Genomic DNA, 15,251 nt, shown 5'->3' with positions numbered 1-15,251 from the left:
CACACACACACACCCACATTTAACGCCTCTAATGAAAATGCCCATCTGTTTGTTTTTCCTAATTACAACACATTTGGCTTGTCAGAACATTAACACAGCGTGAATCCAACATATTTTTTAAAGCACACAACTCCACTGGAGATACTGTGCATCTCAAAGATACATGGCTGTTAAAGGCGTGCTAATTATCTCTACTCCAGCCTACAGTCTCATACGAACACATGGTAATCTTGATACGAAAGGATAATCAATATCATTAAACCTGCCACAAGTGATGGTTTTGGCTTGCTGAGGCGTGCCTGTCATAGCAGCAAGACAGAGAAGACTAGAAAACATTGACTGACACTATCGGAATGCATAAAACCAAATTGCAGTGATTTCACAGGATCTGTGTTTTTTCACTGTTTTTGGAAGAATCTCAAAGGTTTCCATTTCTAATTACAAATACTGTTGTGGGTGATGATGTGTGTGAGATTCTGGAAAGCAAACGCTCTCATTTTTCGGAAAGACAAGTGAAAGAAATGCTGGAAGAACGATTGCATCGAGCTACAAATGCTGGTCCGCATGCGGTGTCAGGACTTTGCACTTTGCATTATATCAATTATAATAATTAGTGAGTGATAGAAGTGCTGTGAGCTGGATTTTGAGGCTGGGTCAGAGCCAGGTTAGCTGCCTCCTCGTGTTTACATCTTCATAATTACAGCACAGTCTCCTTGTGGAAGTCTCCTTTAGAAAGCAAAATTAAGGGTCTTTCCCCAAAATGTCAAACTATTATTTTAAGTGAAGTCTAAATGTCCATTAGCTCTGAAATCTGCCCTTCATAGCTCATTGTGATTCTGAGCAACCTGTTCGTCCTTCATTTGTCCACCGAACATCTTTCTCCTCCATGCCTGTTGAGTTCTTGTTGCTGTCTGGCTGGTTAGGTAAAGGAGGGGGTGGGAGGTGTTGTGAGTGGATTATGCAGACAGGCCTGTAAATCCTTCAGTAGCAGAAATGTCTGTGCTTCACACTGCAGTACTGGCAGACTGTGTCTTAAAGCACAGGACATTCATTTATTTTTACCACTATATTTTAGGTATGTGTATATACGTGTATACACCCAAACACCACATCGACACATACCTGAGCAGCAGGCTAACAATCCCATTGATCACTGCACAGGGATTGGTTTTTAACCTCGTGGGTAGAAAGGGCAGACTAATTGAAACCTCGACAGCCTCAGGAGAGCTGAACTGTGACATTCACAGAGTCCTGATAGCAGGTCACCTCCTTTTGCCCTCTGTCTCATCCCTTTCACGGCACAGTACCACTAATGGTCTCATCACTGCAAAGCAAGCATTGTTTCTCACACCCACTGCTCATTGTCTCGCTCCCTGCTGCCACTTCTGCGCTAATAAACACTTGGAGCAACTTTCTTGAAGGACACCGAGATGTTGCCGCCTGTCCTCGGTGCTCCAGTAAATTACACGTCAGACTCAGATTGACTCTGCTGAAGGACGTTTCAAACGTCACGGAAGACTTCTCAGTAACACCAGCGGGACTGAAGCAAGTGTGTGAAAAGTTTCTGTGATGAAAACCTTGACTGAGCAAAATTGGATTCTTTACATGAGATTCATTATGGATTCAGAAAAGGGAACAAGGAGACACCAGAGGACCGAGGGGGAGCATTCACTGTGGAGTTTTAGGGCCATCTAGTGGGTACAATTGGTGTCACATGACAGGTGACTTTTTTTTTTTCTTTTTTTTCTTTCTTGGAAATCCAACATTTTCGGAAGCAGAAGCTACACATCATTTTACAGGAAGGAGAGAGGAAAGTTATAAAATCAGGATGAAATCAATACATCAGGGGGAAAAAACTGTTAATATGTAACAGTATCAGCAATAATAACCATTTACCCCATTAAAAGTACAAAAAAGTGCTTTAAGTGAATTTTGTAAATAAAGCCTGGACTGCACAGGAATATTATTAAGTGTGACATTAATGCCTTCACTTACAGTAGTTAAATGACTCAAATTCTCCCTGTTCCCCTGTTTGACTCACTTTATTAGGAACACCTTTCCTATGCAATCCCAACAACTCTGCCATAAATTCTGCTTCTCAAATATTCTGCATTTTTACTTTGTGTTCACAATGTGAAAAAGGTGTTAATTTCACTTGTATGTTTATTCTTAATTACAGGTTTGTAAGCTGGAAGTGAGTGAGACCTGCTGTGACGCATGACTTGGAAACGATTGCACTGACAAAAAGGCTGGCGGCCGAGCTGCAGGTGGTAGAGTTAAAGATGGTAAGATTTTCAGTGACGAGGAAGGATAGGAGAAGGTAGAAGAAGAGAAGATAGAAGAAGTTAAAGAGGCAAGTCTGAGACGGTTTGGACATGTGCAGAGGAGGGATAGAGGACATACTGGACAATAGATGCTGAATATGGAGGTGGGAGGAAAATGAGGAAGACCACGGAGAAGATTCATGGATTTAGTGAAGGAGGACACGCAGAGGGATGGTGTGGCAGAGGAGGACAATAGGGACAGATAGATGTATCCGTAATCTGCTGTGGCAAATCCTGAAAGGAGAAAGAAGAAGACTGAATCACACTTAGTGGTTTTTCATTATCAGGAAATAATTGAGGAACAGCTTTTTATTGGACTACATTTGATTTGATGGGTCTTCTTAATAAAACAGTTTATGTGGGTGTAAAATGTTAACAACACCTAATAAATCAGCAACACAATGCTTTTACAGGATATATTAATAAACAATAATGTGCAATTAACATTTCTCCTCTTACTTCAGGAGTTGGGATGACTATGTGTTCTTCTTAATGTCAGACTGCACATTGTTTTTATCTCCTACCCTACATCTTTAATGGCTCTAATTTACAAAAGTCAATATGTGTGAGCATCACATAAAACACATAAAAATATGTGCTAAGATCTACTTAAGACCAGAGATGAGACAGAACAGCAAATTAAATGAAAGCGAGAGTGTAATTATAACATTTTTAACAGTGATGGAGACAGAAAAAAAGAAAATACAGCAGTGTTTGAATTTCTGCTCAATGTGTGGAGCTGAAAAAAATGAACCTCAGATATAAAACAGCAATATTTGACCTCCCATGATTATTGTGTTTGAAGGTAGATATAGGTTATTAAAGTTTCATACTACCTCTCAGCATTAATCCTACATTATCCCACACAAACATACTCTTTGCTCCACATTTTGTCTGCTGGGATCTTGTCATCACATTCAGAAGACTTGTTCCTCCACTGTGTACACTTATTTCACAAATAAGAGTGCAGTGTGCAGCTGTTATTTTACACAACCAAACATGGAGGCAAAGCAGTTATTCTAAGCTTCCTGTGAGACTCAGATTTCCATTCAGGTCATGACGATCAGAGTTTTCTCAGAAAATTCACATCTTGTCCAGCAGGGGTCACCTACTGGCTCTGTGGCTGGCAATTAATGGGGGTCTCTCCCCCTGAAATGGAGCTACAGCCCACCTCCCATTCATCAGTCTGCTTTTATTCACAGTGACAAAAGAGACATCAAATAGGGGGGTGTGGGAAAACACAACAATGCATTTCAGAACACAGACACTGGCTAATGTATGCAAAGTGGGAATAAAGGGTGTTCATGCAGAGGTGTGTGTGTGTGTGTGTGTGTGTGTGTGTGTGTGTGTGTGTGTGTGTGTGTGTGTGTGTGTGTGTGTGTGTGTGTGTGTGTGTGTGTGTCCAGGTATTACTCATACAGTGGGGACCTAAATCTTTTTATGCAATCACATTATGAGGATGAGAAGAAAGTTTTCATAACACGACACATGAAGAGATGACTTCGGTGATGTAAGCTCAGGTTGTAGCTATCTGTGGTTAGGTTTAGATGAATGTAAGTCAGTGGGGTGTCATGGAGGATAGTCTGAAGAATGCAGTGTAAGTGCTGGGTATTTCTAATTTGTTTGCACGTATGTTTTCTGTATCTGTACTACCATATTACAGTTTAACCACTCAGTATTAATGTGGAAATCATTTAGGAAAGCAGGGACAACACTCTCATACATTGCTACAATATTCCTGCACTGAAACTAAAAGTGTTTCTGCTCCTCTCAGGAGGTGCACCCATGGTCCCCAAAATGAAGCTGGAACGATCTCTCTCTCTCTCTCCTGGCTGGCTGCTCCCTGTTCCCACCCAAATCAAAAGGGGTGAGTTGTGGGGGGTCATGTCTGGCCACCCCTCAAGAGAATAAGGGGGTCTCTGTCTGCCCCCCAAAACCACCAACGGTTCTCCACCGTCCCTATGGCAACAGCCAAGGACCCTAGAAGGCCCCCAGACTGGGGCGTCCGAACAGATGCCCATAATTAACGTTGCTATACGGAGGTGTCAGTCCTGCCAGTCTGCCTTACATGGAGGCAGACCCTCTCCCAGACCTGTCAGAGGCCCACAGGGCTGATTGAAAAATGACTGCCCTGCGGTGTGTATGTGTGTGCGTGAGTGTGTGCGGTGGGCTGGGGGTATGAAATCATTGCCCACCAGACTGACCATCATTGCACTGGCAAAATTAAAAAACAAAACAAAAAGGATTTCTTTTAACTGTTGACAAGGAAGAACAGCAAAGAAAAAAATCTTCAACTGAATTTAAAACACATGCATCTTTTTCATAAATGAAAATCCTAAATCATTGGCACATGTATGTTTTAGTAATTTTTATGTCACATCAAGTGAACTTCCTCTCTGCCTGGGTGTCAAATGGCTGAGCATGAGATTGATCTGTACCAGTAAGGTAGCTGGATTATAAGTAAGAAAGACCATAGTAACATACATCAAACCTATGGACATTAATCACTTTTCTTAGATAGATAGATAGATAGATAGATAGATAGATAGATAGATAGATAGATAGATAGATAGATAGATAGATAGATAGATAGATAGATAGATAGATAGATAGATAGACCGGGGAATTTCGTGTAAATATAAAGAAAGCGAGACAATTAAGGTTATTGATTTAGTTACACTCAATACACTGCTAGATACTTTTGAATTGCTATTTGTATTTCTTATGAAATTTTGCCACCTTTTTCTTTGAAATAACTTTGTATAAACTAATAAATAATCACTGACTACATAACATACCTTCATCAGTCTAAAGCTGGTATTTTTATGTTGTACTAATTTATATTTATATCTCGTCAACCTCTGAGACAGTAAACAAACCCCATCTGTTTATGAAGGTCACTGGGAGAGGATGAAAGCTTTGGCAAACTTTAAAAGTTAAGATTCATTTCTCTTTTGAAAAACTGGTGTCTGCTGGAGTTTTGAACATATTTATAAACAGACACATAAAACTCTGTAACACTAGCTTTTTTTCTATGTGTAATCCTATATTATTTTGTTAAATTATAAAATGCAGAAAAAAATATAAAATTAATAAGTTGTAAATAAGTAATAACTAATAAAAACTTAACTATCTTCTCTTATTGTCAACGAAAATGAGTGAATAATGTTGTGAAAGCTGCACTGTGGAGATTAAAAGCTTGTGTTTCTGTGTTTTGGGGGGCTTTTTAGATAATATTAAAGGAAAACAGTTTTTCTTCCAATCCAGCTTTGATCTGAGCTCAGGTAACTCTCTGGCTTCTTGCCTCCACAGGTCAACTAATCAGTGCTAATTAAGTTAAAGACACATCAGTCTGCTGCCCACCAAAGGTCACCAAATGCACTGTCCACAGGTCCACGACTTCATCAACAGCCCTGTGGTCAGCGGCACACTCCACAGCTCAGGCGGGGTCAGGGGTTCATCTCACATCTGACCTGGCCAGCCCTCTCTGTCGTCATTACATAATAAGACGTTTCCCCCCACACTGATCAATCTGTTTCTGTTAGCAGGACCACAGAGAGTTGAACGTAAAATGCCTTTATGAGGTTGTCGGGCTTTTAAACTCCAGCTGAGGAGGTCGGTGTAAAAGAGGCTAGTGAAATGGTATACTGGCTTGTAAATGCTAAACAATAGCAGAGCTACATGATGAGTGAGAGATTCAAACCCATGTTTTGGTGTTGTTTGTTTTGTTGGTAGCTAAAGGCTAGCAAAAGCCAATAATTTGCTGACTTTAATTTCAGATATGAATATTAATCATAGCTTTACATAGATGACAGTCACAGTGAATTTTGAAAGAATATGAAAATAGAAATAGATGCTATAAAGGTGTTAAAAACTTTGTGACATTTTAAACTCTCGACTTTACAATCGCAGACAGAGCCGGAAAATCCAAATCATGAGAGAGGGATTTATTCCCCCAGGGGTCGTGGGATCAGCGAGCCAGACACTGTTTTATGGGACCTCAAATACACGAACATGGGGAGGTGGGACAGAGCTGTCTGAGACTGAGCCAGCCAATTATACTCTGACTAGACACATCACACTTACATGCCCGCCATACGTGTGGGAATGATCTGCGTTTGAAACTACTCACACTGATGTCGTGCTCGTGCATACAAGCATGTAGTCTGGTTTTAAGCCTTCATCGTACGAATTCAAAAAACATCCAACTTATTTTTATTTAAACTGTGAAAGATTTAAATCTGCAAATCATCCGAAATATAAAGTTTAGCCTAAGCCACAGTTGAAGCACACTGTTTATTGTGTTCTACTCTTATACACTGTATCCAACAATAAGTTGATTGGATGTGGGAATAATAATATTAATAATAAGAACTATGAAGAAAAAGCCCAGTGTTTTTCCTTCAGAAATGTCTAAACTATTGTAGACTGAAAATGTAAGCTGTGAAAGTATAGAAGAGAAGAAAGGTTGAAATGAAAGCGTGGGCTGCATGTTTCTGATAAATGTGAACATAAACTTCTGTTTTAGTAAATCTGCCCTTCAGAAATGTTGATATCCACTGACAGGTCACTGTTACACAATCACAATTTCTGCACCAAGAAGATTTTCTTTCTGTAGATTACTATTTTTTCATATATATAAATATAAACTGTCCCCAAAGATAACAAAAATATACATTTTAACTCATAATCTTATAAATTTATGCTTTTCTTTCTCTTTTTATTGTTAGATGGGGTTTTTTTTGTAATGTTGATGCTGATTTGTGCTGATCTGTGATCACGTGTAGATGCTGAATCTTTTCTTTTTCATTTGTGAATTTCAGTTAAATGTTGATGCTACATGGGGGTGTTTTTACACTTTTGTTTTTTACCAGACTTATAGTCTAATAAAATATATCAGCTGTTAGGCTTTAGAGATTTTGATAAGTCATTTGATGACTATTTTTTCCATTTGGGCTCATTCAGATCACTGAACCTGAAAGTTTCTCAACAGAAAACGGAGTGTATAAAAAATAAAAATTAAAAAAATAGTAAATCTTCAAACTGAGATATTTTAAAAGGACACTTACTCATTATAATTATTGAAAGTAAGCTGTATTCTTTTTTTGTTTGTTTTGTTTAACTGCAGGATATTTGGAGATTGAGTTTGTGTGCTTTTTGTTTATTTATTAATGCTTTTGGTGAAAGTAAAGCCAGCAGAAGCCCCGTTGGTGTGTTTCAGAGTGTAGCCCACAGCCTCTCAGTGGGCCTATCCGTCTATCTGCTGCTGCATTTGAATACAAGGTGACGAACTCTCCCACGGCGAGCAGTGCGCGCCTTTTTGGAATTAGCCACGCGGCACGCCTCGCATAGTAATGGTGGCTCGCGCTTTGAGCTTGAACTTGACCGCAGGAATGCGGCTCGTGGGAACGCAGGCTCGAGGGTGCCCTCCTCTATTCATGGCGCGCAGGTCGGTGTCAGCGCTGATTATCATAAAACCCAGCCTGCTTCAAATTAAGGCACGAGGGCTCAGGCTGGCGGTCCCTCTTTCACGCCAGGCAGAGGAGGAATTAACAGGTCTCTGCAGGAGCCTGCTGCGGTAAGAACTTTATTACTGGTTTATACACACGTTTACACAGCCTGCGCTAAGCCTTTACATCCACGGCTCTCTCGTGTTAATGAAAACTGCGACAGAGGCCGGGGTATATTTTCACTGCGAGCAGTTTTAACACCTTTGAAGCTGAATTTAAACTTCTTTAACGTCCAACATAAACTGCTGTAAATGGCGCATATTTCCGCTGCTTGCGGACTCTGACGAAGATGGGCAACTTTTTAGCGCCCTGTAAAAGTGTGATTGTGTCTCAGCTTTTCTTAAACGGTATTAATAGCTTGACTGCGTTTTCGAGAGAAGATATGAAAGAAGCTTGGACCGTTAAAAAAAACAAATATGAACTATTTTTCTCTAATAGCCTTTTTTATCATGTGAATAAACTGTCTCTGACATATTCATATGATAAAGGTCTGTTTAGTTATTAAACAGGCTCTTTAATAACTGTAGTTTCCTCTTGGCTGGTCTTCTTATGGAAAGAGGCGTATTTACAGCACAACTGACAATACACTGATTTTTATATTTAAAGGAGTTTTAATCTATTTTCTTAATGTATTACGTCATATTGTCATTTCACAACGAATAATTGATTAATTTGTGTGTTATAAATTATATTGTTTTAATTGCTTTAAATTGCATTTCATTTAGTTTTGCCCTTTTTTTTTTTACTTAATTTGCAATCATGGATTTGATGTCTTGTGTCTGAAAGCACATCTTATTCCAAAATGCACTAATCACACTGCTGTTTTGTTATCAGTGCATTTTATTGTTCTATAATCCACTCCATAACAAATGCACAAATAGGACATTATAAAAAGAAAAAAAAGACACAAAAAAAAAAAAAAAAACATTTGCTGATTTTTTGTAAATAAGGTTTATCTATTAAATTCAAACATGAAGTCTTCCCCTACAGGGCCTGCTGCATCACTGAGTTGAGTCTTTTGATCAGTCTAATTTGAGGCCTGTGAGCTATAACATGCAACATTAACACCAACACAGCTCACACAGGCTTTACAGAAGAGACACAAACCCAAACAACACAAAGAAATGAAACTTTTTTAAATATATTCGCACCATCAATCATTGCTGTTTGTATTCAGACATTAAATTCAAAATGCAACAAAGTGTAAAACATGTAATGCACAAAAATACCATTGAGATAATAATTCTTATTATTTATTTAATGAAATTCATATGTTATTATGGTTAATTGCAGTTTAAAATAAATCCTGTACTGACCTCACAAAAATGAAAATGCACAACAAATAAATAATTTCTGCGTGTTTTACTTCAAAGTTAAAGCCATAACATACATAACGAAATCAAAAATCATTTTAGAATCTGTGGATCAGCTCGGAATAATTCTGCATCATCATAAATGTGCAGAAAACATTTGTTTTGTAAAAAATTAGTTCAGAATTTTGGTGTAAACAAACATGGTGAAGTACACATGTCGCACACTGAGTGACACTCTTTGATTTTGCACTAAATAAAATTCAATCACCGCTCTGTTAGATAACATTATCAGAAATAAAGTGTATAATAAGGTGTAACAGCAAAGAAAGAACAGCACACATGCATGGTGGCCATTTATACCAGAAACACATGCCACTGAGCCCAAAAATGTTTTTAACACAACTAAACAATTCAAACACACATAATTAAAATCATGTCTATTATTTAGAGACTTTTTATGAATTCATCTGCGAACTGACAAAAATACTGTTATTTTTTTAACTGCACACTTTATACCCACAACACTTTATGTGGGTGTTATGTCAAATTAGTTTATTGTGTTTTTGTTGTTGTTGTTGTTTGTTTGGGGGGGGGGGGGGTTTAGTTTTTTTTTTTCATTGCCTAATCTCAAAATATGGCATAAAGGAAAGCTTTCATGCATGTTGGCACTGATGGCCCAACATTCAGTAACAAAATGGTTATCTTTAAGAAGCTGACAGGTGAATGTTGGCATTTATTTGTAATAAATGTGAACTTCAGTGATGATAGCTTCAAAATTTGAAAAGAGCTACTGAAGCAGTTTCAGTTCAATAATCTGAAATAGTTTACATCATTGAATTCAAACACACACTGTTTTCTGTAAATAATCCCATAAAGAATCAATATAAATAATTACACTTACTATATAACTGTATGACGAATAAAAGAGAAATAAATACATATTAACAATAATGATAATAATAACATTAATATTAATAATAGTAGTAGCAGTAGAAGAAGTGGAACATTTACAGTGTGAGACACTTTAACCCTTTAACTTTAACTTAGCATTTTAACATTTTTCACTTTGACTTTCATCACGTTTACTTATCTGAAAAGGTAAAATTAAGATCATTGAGCATTCTTTAATGCTACTATATGAAATTACATCTAGTAAAATTATTTGTTGTAACTGCAGTTTACAAAGGAAATATTATGTAAAGACAGTTTTTAGCTGTATGTTTAATTTCCTACAAGTGTTGTTTTCACCACGTCAGCAGTCTGCAACATTTTTCTACAATTAAAATTATTCATTTTTTAAAATTCAAAATGTAGATTTTTAGCAATGAAATTCAATCTGAATATATTTTTTTCTTTTCTTTTCATTTGAATATGTAGGTTCAGTCTTCAGCTAAAAAAAACAAGCTTTATGTTTCTCTCTTGCTTTCCCTTTTATTTATTTCTATGTTTCAAGAAGCGCACGCGGACAGGCTTCACACATTCGATCAATATTCTAATAAAACCCAACAAAAACTGTTCGTGGACTGTGGACACCTTTTCACGAGGCGATCGTCTCGTTTCTCGCCAAAGTGTGTCGCTGTTTCGTCCTGCAGTCTTTGCGTTTTCACTGTAAGCTGCTTTACTGTACACATGTGCCTTCTAAACACGAGCCTGCAGCATGTCGTTCGCATTTTAAGATCCAGAAGGTTAAAATTCACAAGCTACAGTCAGTTAGTGTTGGTGAGTAGCAGCTAATAAAAATTCATTATTCCAAAGGAGAGCGCATTCGTGGCTGTTATAGCTCCATCATAAACAGGCTGGAAACACCTGAATACCCAGAATGCATTTTTGTAAAGATTAACTACATCATACAGTGCTTTGGATTTATTTTCCTGCTTTAACCTTAGCGCTGGATACAATCTGTTTCAGTCACTTACCACTATAAAACAAAGAGACAATAATAGTCCTTTATGTTTTTAAGAGGTTTTGCATAACCAACCACTCTTTCACGGTATAATATTGTAAATGCACATGACACGTGATGATGGAGAGACTAAAAACTAGATCTTGGACTCAGCCCAGAGTGGAGTGTCCTTTTTCAGGCGTATACAACAAAAATCAAACAGTTACATCAATGAGGGGGAACACACACAATTAGGCTTCTGTTTCATATATATATATATATATATATATATATTTGGTTTACGAGAGGAATATCTCATGTCTTTTATGCAGGAAAATACGTCCAGCTCAGCTTTTAAACCGGTGGTTGTTTAGCCACACTGACGTGTACCGATGCTTTACATCATCCTGCTTATTCAAAACGTCCTCATCATCACACTTTTAATTGTAGTTATTTTCTGGATGTGATCTGATTTCTATTTCAAGATAAATCAATCAGTAACCTGATTCGGAGCGGTTTTATTTTCTCGTTTATCCCCCACCAATAATAAATTAATATATAGATATATAGATATATATTATAGGCCTCTGTTTGACAAATTTGATAGGCTCTGAGCCGGCTGTATTCCCTCCTCCTCCTCTTCCTCATTATCACCCTCCCTTCTTTCGCCTCTCTCGCTGTCTGCAGCCGCAGCTCTCACACTCGTGCCTGACCCGCTTTATCCGGTAAGAGAGGATTTTTTTTTCCTGCATAACATGTCAGGAAGTCATCCGTTAATGTAGCAGCTAAAAGACATAAGATTCGCAGGAGGAGAGCAGTTTGTAGTTAGGCTATTGTGCTGGCAGAAAGTGGGCAATATATTTATATATGTATGTATGTAAATGTGGAGCCCAGATTATTTGAATGAGTGCATTTCTGCGGCGAATTATTGCTCCCGAAAAGGTTTTTTCTTTTCTTTTTTAAATGCACACGATCTATGTGGATGTAAGTGTTGGATTGCGTTCAAGTGATTTGTAAGTAGCCTTTTATATTTTGACAGTGATGCAGGTGCAGCGTGGTGGACGTTATTTTGTGTTTCACTGGAAATGTCTTTAATTCTCCTCTTCAGTGTGTTGCTTTCACTTCCACAAGAAAAATACATATCTCTGTGTGTGTGTGTGTGTGTGTGTGTGTGTGTGTGTGTGTGTGTGTGTGTGTGTGTGTGTGTGTGTTACCAGATATTTTTTTTCATTTCAAAAGCACCGAGTTACATATTATTCTATTTTTTTTTCTTTTTCCCCCTAAAATTATTTTTGCTTAATTATCTAAATTTATAAGAGAACTGTGATTGAGATTTTATATTAGCATCAACTGACTTATATAGTGCAAAATAATAATAATGCACAATAAGGCCTCCCGATCACCTAATATTTACTGTAAATTTAAAGATTGGACATTTTGCTCCCATCGTGCAGGGATGAACGTCAGCTCGCTCGCTTCAAAGTTAACGCAAACTCCGGAATATTTAATGAGGGTCTCCGCTGCCATGTGCTCATGTAAGAAGTATTCATGTGGTAGTAGGGAGGGAGGAGGAGGTTGGGGAGGAGGTGGAGGCCCCAGGCAGCGCTGCAGTGCAGAGTTCAGCAGGGAGATATTGTTGTGAGCCTGGGAAAGTGTAGCGGGGCTGACGCCAGACTCTGTTGTGCAGGGTTGGAGGGAGAGGGGGAGACTTGGAGGATCCCAGACCCGATTGTCATGTAAATTTCTCTCCGGCACGTTGTTGAACTTGATGTTGACTTCTTTCTCTCTCTCTTTTTCTTTCTTTCTTTTTTTCTTTTTGAGATGGGAGGTGGGGGGCGGCGGGAGTGGGGGCAAATTTTCCCTGTCACTTGTTTGTGGGAAAATCTTTCCAGAGCACACACACGCACACACACGCACACACACACACACACACACACACACACACACACACACACACACACACACACACACACACACACACACACACACACCTTTCAACATATTGTTCAAATGTTTAGAGCAGGAATTGTGACCGTGTGTGACGTTTGTGAACATTAAAACTAGAATGTAACAAAAATAATGTTTTTTTTTAACCAAAAACATTTATTTTATTTGGCAGCTGTTTTAAGTAGATCCGTCACCATAAAAAGGTTTTATTGTTATTATTATTAGCATTATTATTGTTATTGTTATTATTATTATTATTTCTTTAACAATGGAAGACAAACGGGTGATATCAAGACCTACATATTGTGATATTTTTTCTTATATTTTTAACCGTTTTTGACATTGGTGATTGTGTGATCGAGTGTGATGCTTTCCAACACACACACGTTATCTCGTATTTTTCTTTATGGGTGCCAGAAATGGAGGTTACATATTTTACAAGCAGGTGCAAGCGATGTTGGGAAGCACGTGTCCTCCAGGACTTGGTCACGCATGCTCAGGTGCAATGATGACCGTGCAATGAAAATGAAAACCTAGCTCATGCTAATGTTGAAAGAAGATTTGTAAATGTGCTTTGTATGCAGGCTTCTTCGTGTTTTGATTTTTGTTTTTAACCGCGCCAATGCACTATGTGCTGCACAAGCTCGGAAGCATTATAACGGAGGCCACGATTAGATCTATTTATAAATGATGCAGAGTAGAATAGGATTCATACAGTAAAGTCCGACCTGTGCTGCAGCCTGACAGCAGAGCTGCACCTCCATGATACTAACAGATTGCCCATGCGCAATAATCAGATAGGCCTGTGTAACTGCTATCTGATGCAAGCTTCGTTTGAAAACCTGGACTGTAGCTCCCTGCTCTTCTATTGGTTTACACACACACACACACACACACACGTGCATCCCTATATCCATGTCTTCAGAGGACATTACAATGACTTGCATTAACTTTTTAACTAGCCTCACCTACTACATGCATAATCCTGACCTTCACTTTAACCTTAAAACACGGGTTCACCTTATTTGCGTCATGGGGACTTGATTTTTGTCCCTATAAGAACGACAAGTCCTTATGATTTGGGTCCCCACAACACAAGCAATGCATGTCTCTCTCTCTCTCTCACACACACACACACACACACACACACACACACACACACACACACACACTGATTCCAGCAGCGTTTTAAATATCCTTTCAAACTTTGGGAGATATTACAAGTTGCTATCCGGGTCTTGTCTCTGCCATTGGCTTCTTCTTTCAAAGGGCGTGATTCTTATCGTTCTCGCTATCTCATCTCCACAGCCCGGGTATCACTCACATCATAATATATCGCACTCGATAAGCCTGAATACTATCAGGATTTAGCTAGGCGTGAACCCTTTTTCTTTCTGCAGCCAGTACAAACCCCCAGAATTCCTCTGCTCGGAGCCTCAACAGCGAGCTTTTATAGTCTTGAAATAAAACAAGAGATTGTATTGTAACATTTTCTTAACTCTCGTTTAAATCCTCTAACATGTTACTGTTGGTGTGCGCACTGACCGAACTGTGTCGTAATAATGTAATAAAAATGTTTGTGCTCACAATCAGGTCACATGATACAGTAACGAGACTGTAAGACGGCTAATTGGGTTTATTTCCCAACTGCTGCCATACAATAAAATGCATAATCACGTGTGTGGTGTGCTATTTAATGCGCACAGCAGAGGAAGCCTAACTGGACACACAACTAGCATTTGGATTAACACCTTGCATCTCACTGACTGCCTTTCCCTGACACCAAATCACCGCATTTGTGTTTTTGCGAGTTATCTTTTGCTCATGACTGATTATATGAATGAACAGCTCAAATCAAGCTTTAAACCTTCCAGAATAGTCGTAAGGAGTAAATGAATTTAGGAAGTTTGTGCTCCCATTACGCTCCCAGAACCGAATTATAAAGCTCAAAAGAAACGGGGGGAAAGCAGTCCTTTCCTTATTTTTTCTCCACAGATTAAATTATGAATACAGGGAAGTTTTAAACATCTATAATTGAGTTCTCAAAAATACAGCCTGTGAAAGGTCAGGTTTGACCCATGCAGCTCCATCTGCATCTTGCTCTTAGAAATAATTGATGCGTTCGTCTCTCTATTTTACGCCCACGGATAATGAGTATAATTGGAGGAATCAGCTCCTGATTGACACGCACCTGCATTCATTTCTAATTTGGCTTTAATAATTTCGGATTCGCGCCCTCTCTCCTCTCTCTCTCCCTCTCTCTCCTCTCTCGCTC

This window comes from Oreochromis aureus, linkage group 18, assembly GCF_013358895.1.
Source record: "Oreochromis aureus strain Israel breed Guangdong linkage group 18, ZZ_aureus, whole genome shotgun sequence".
Classification (NCBI taxonomy): domain Eukaryota; kingdom Metazoa; phylum Chordata; class Actinopteri; order Cichliformes; family Cichlidae; genus Oreochromis; species Oreochromis aureus.
This window is presented reverse-complemented; position numbering follows the sequence as displayed.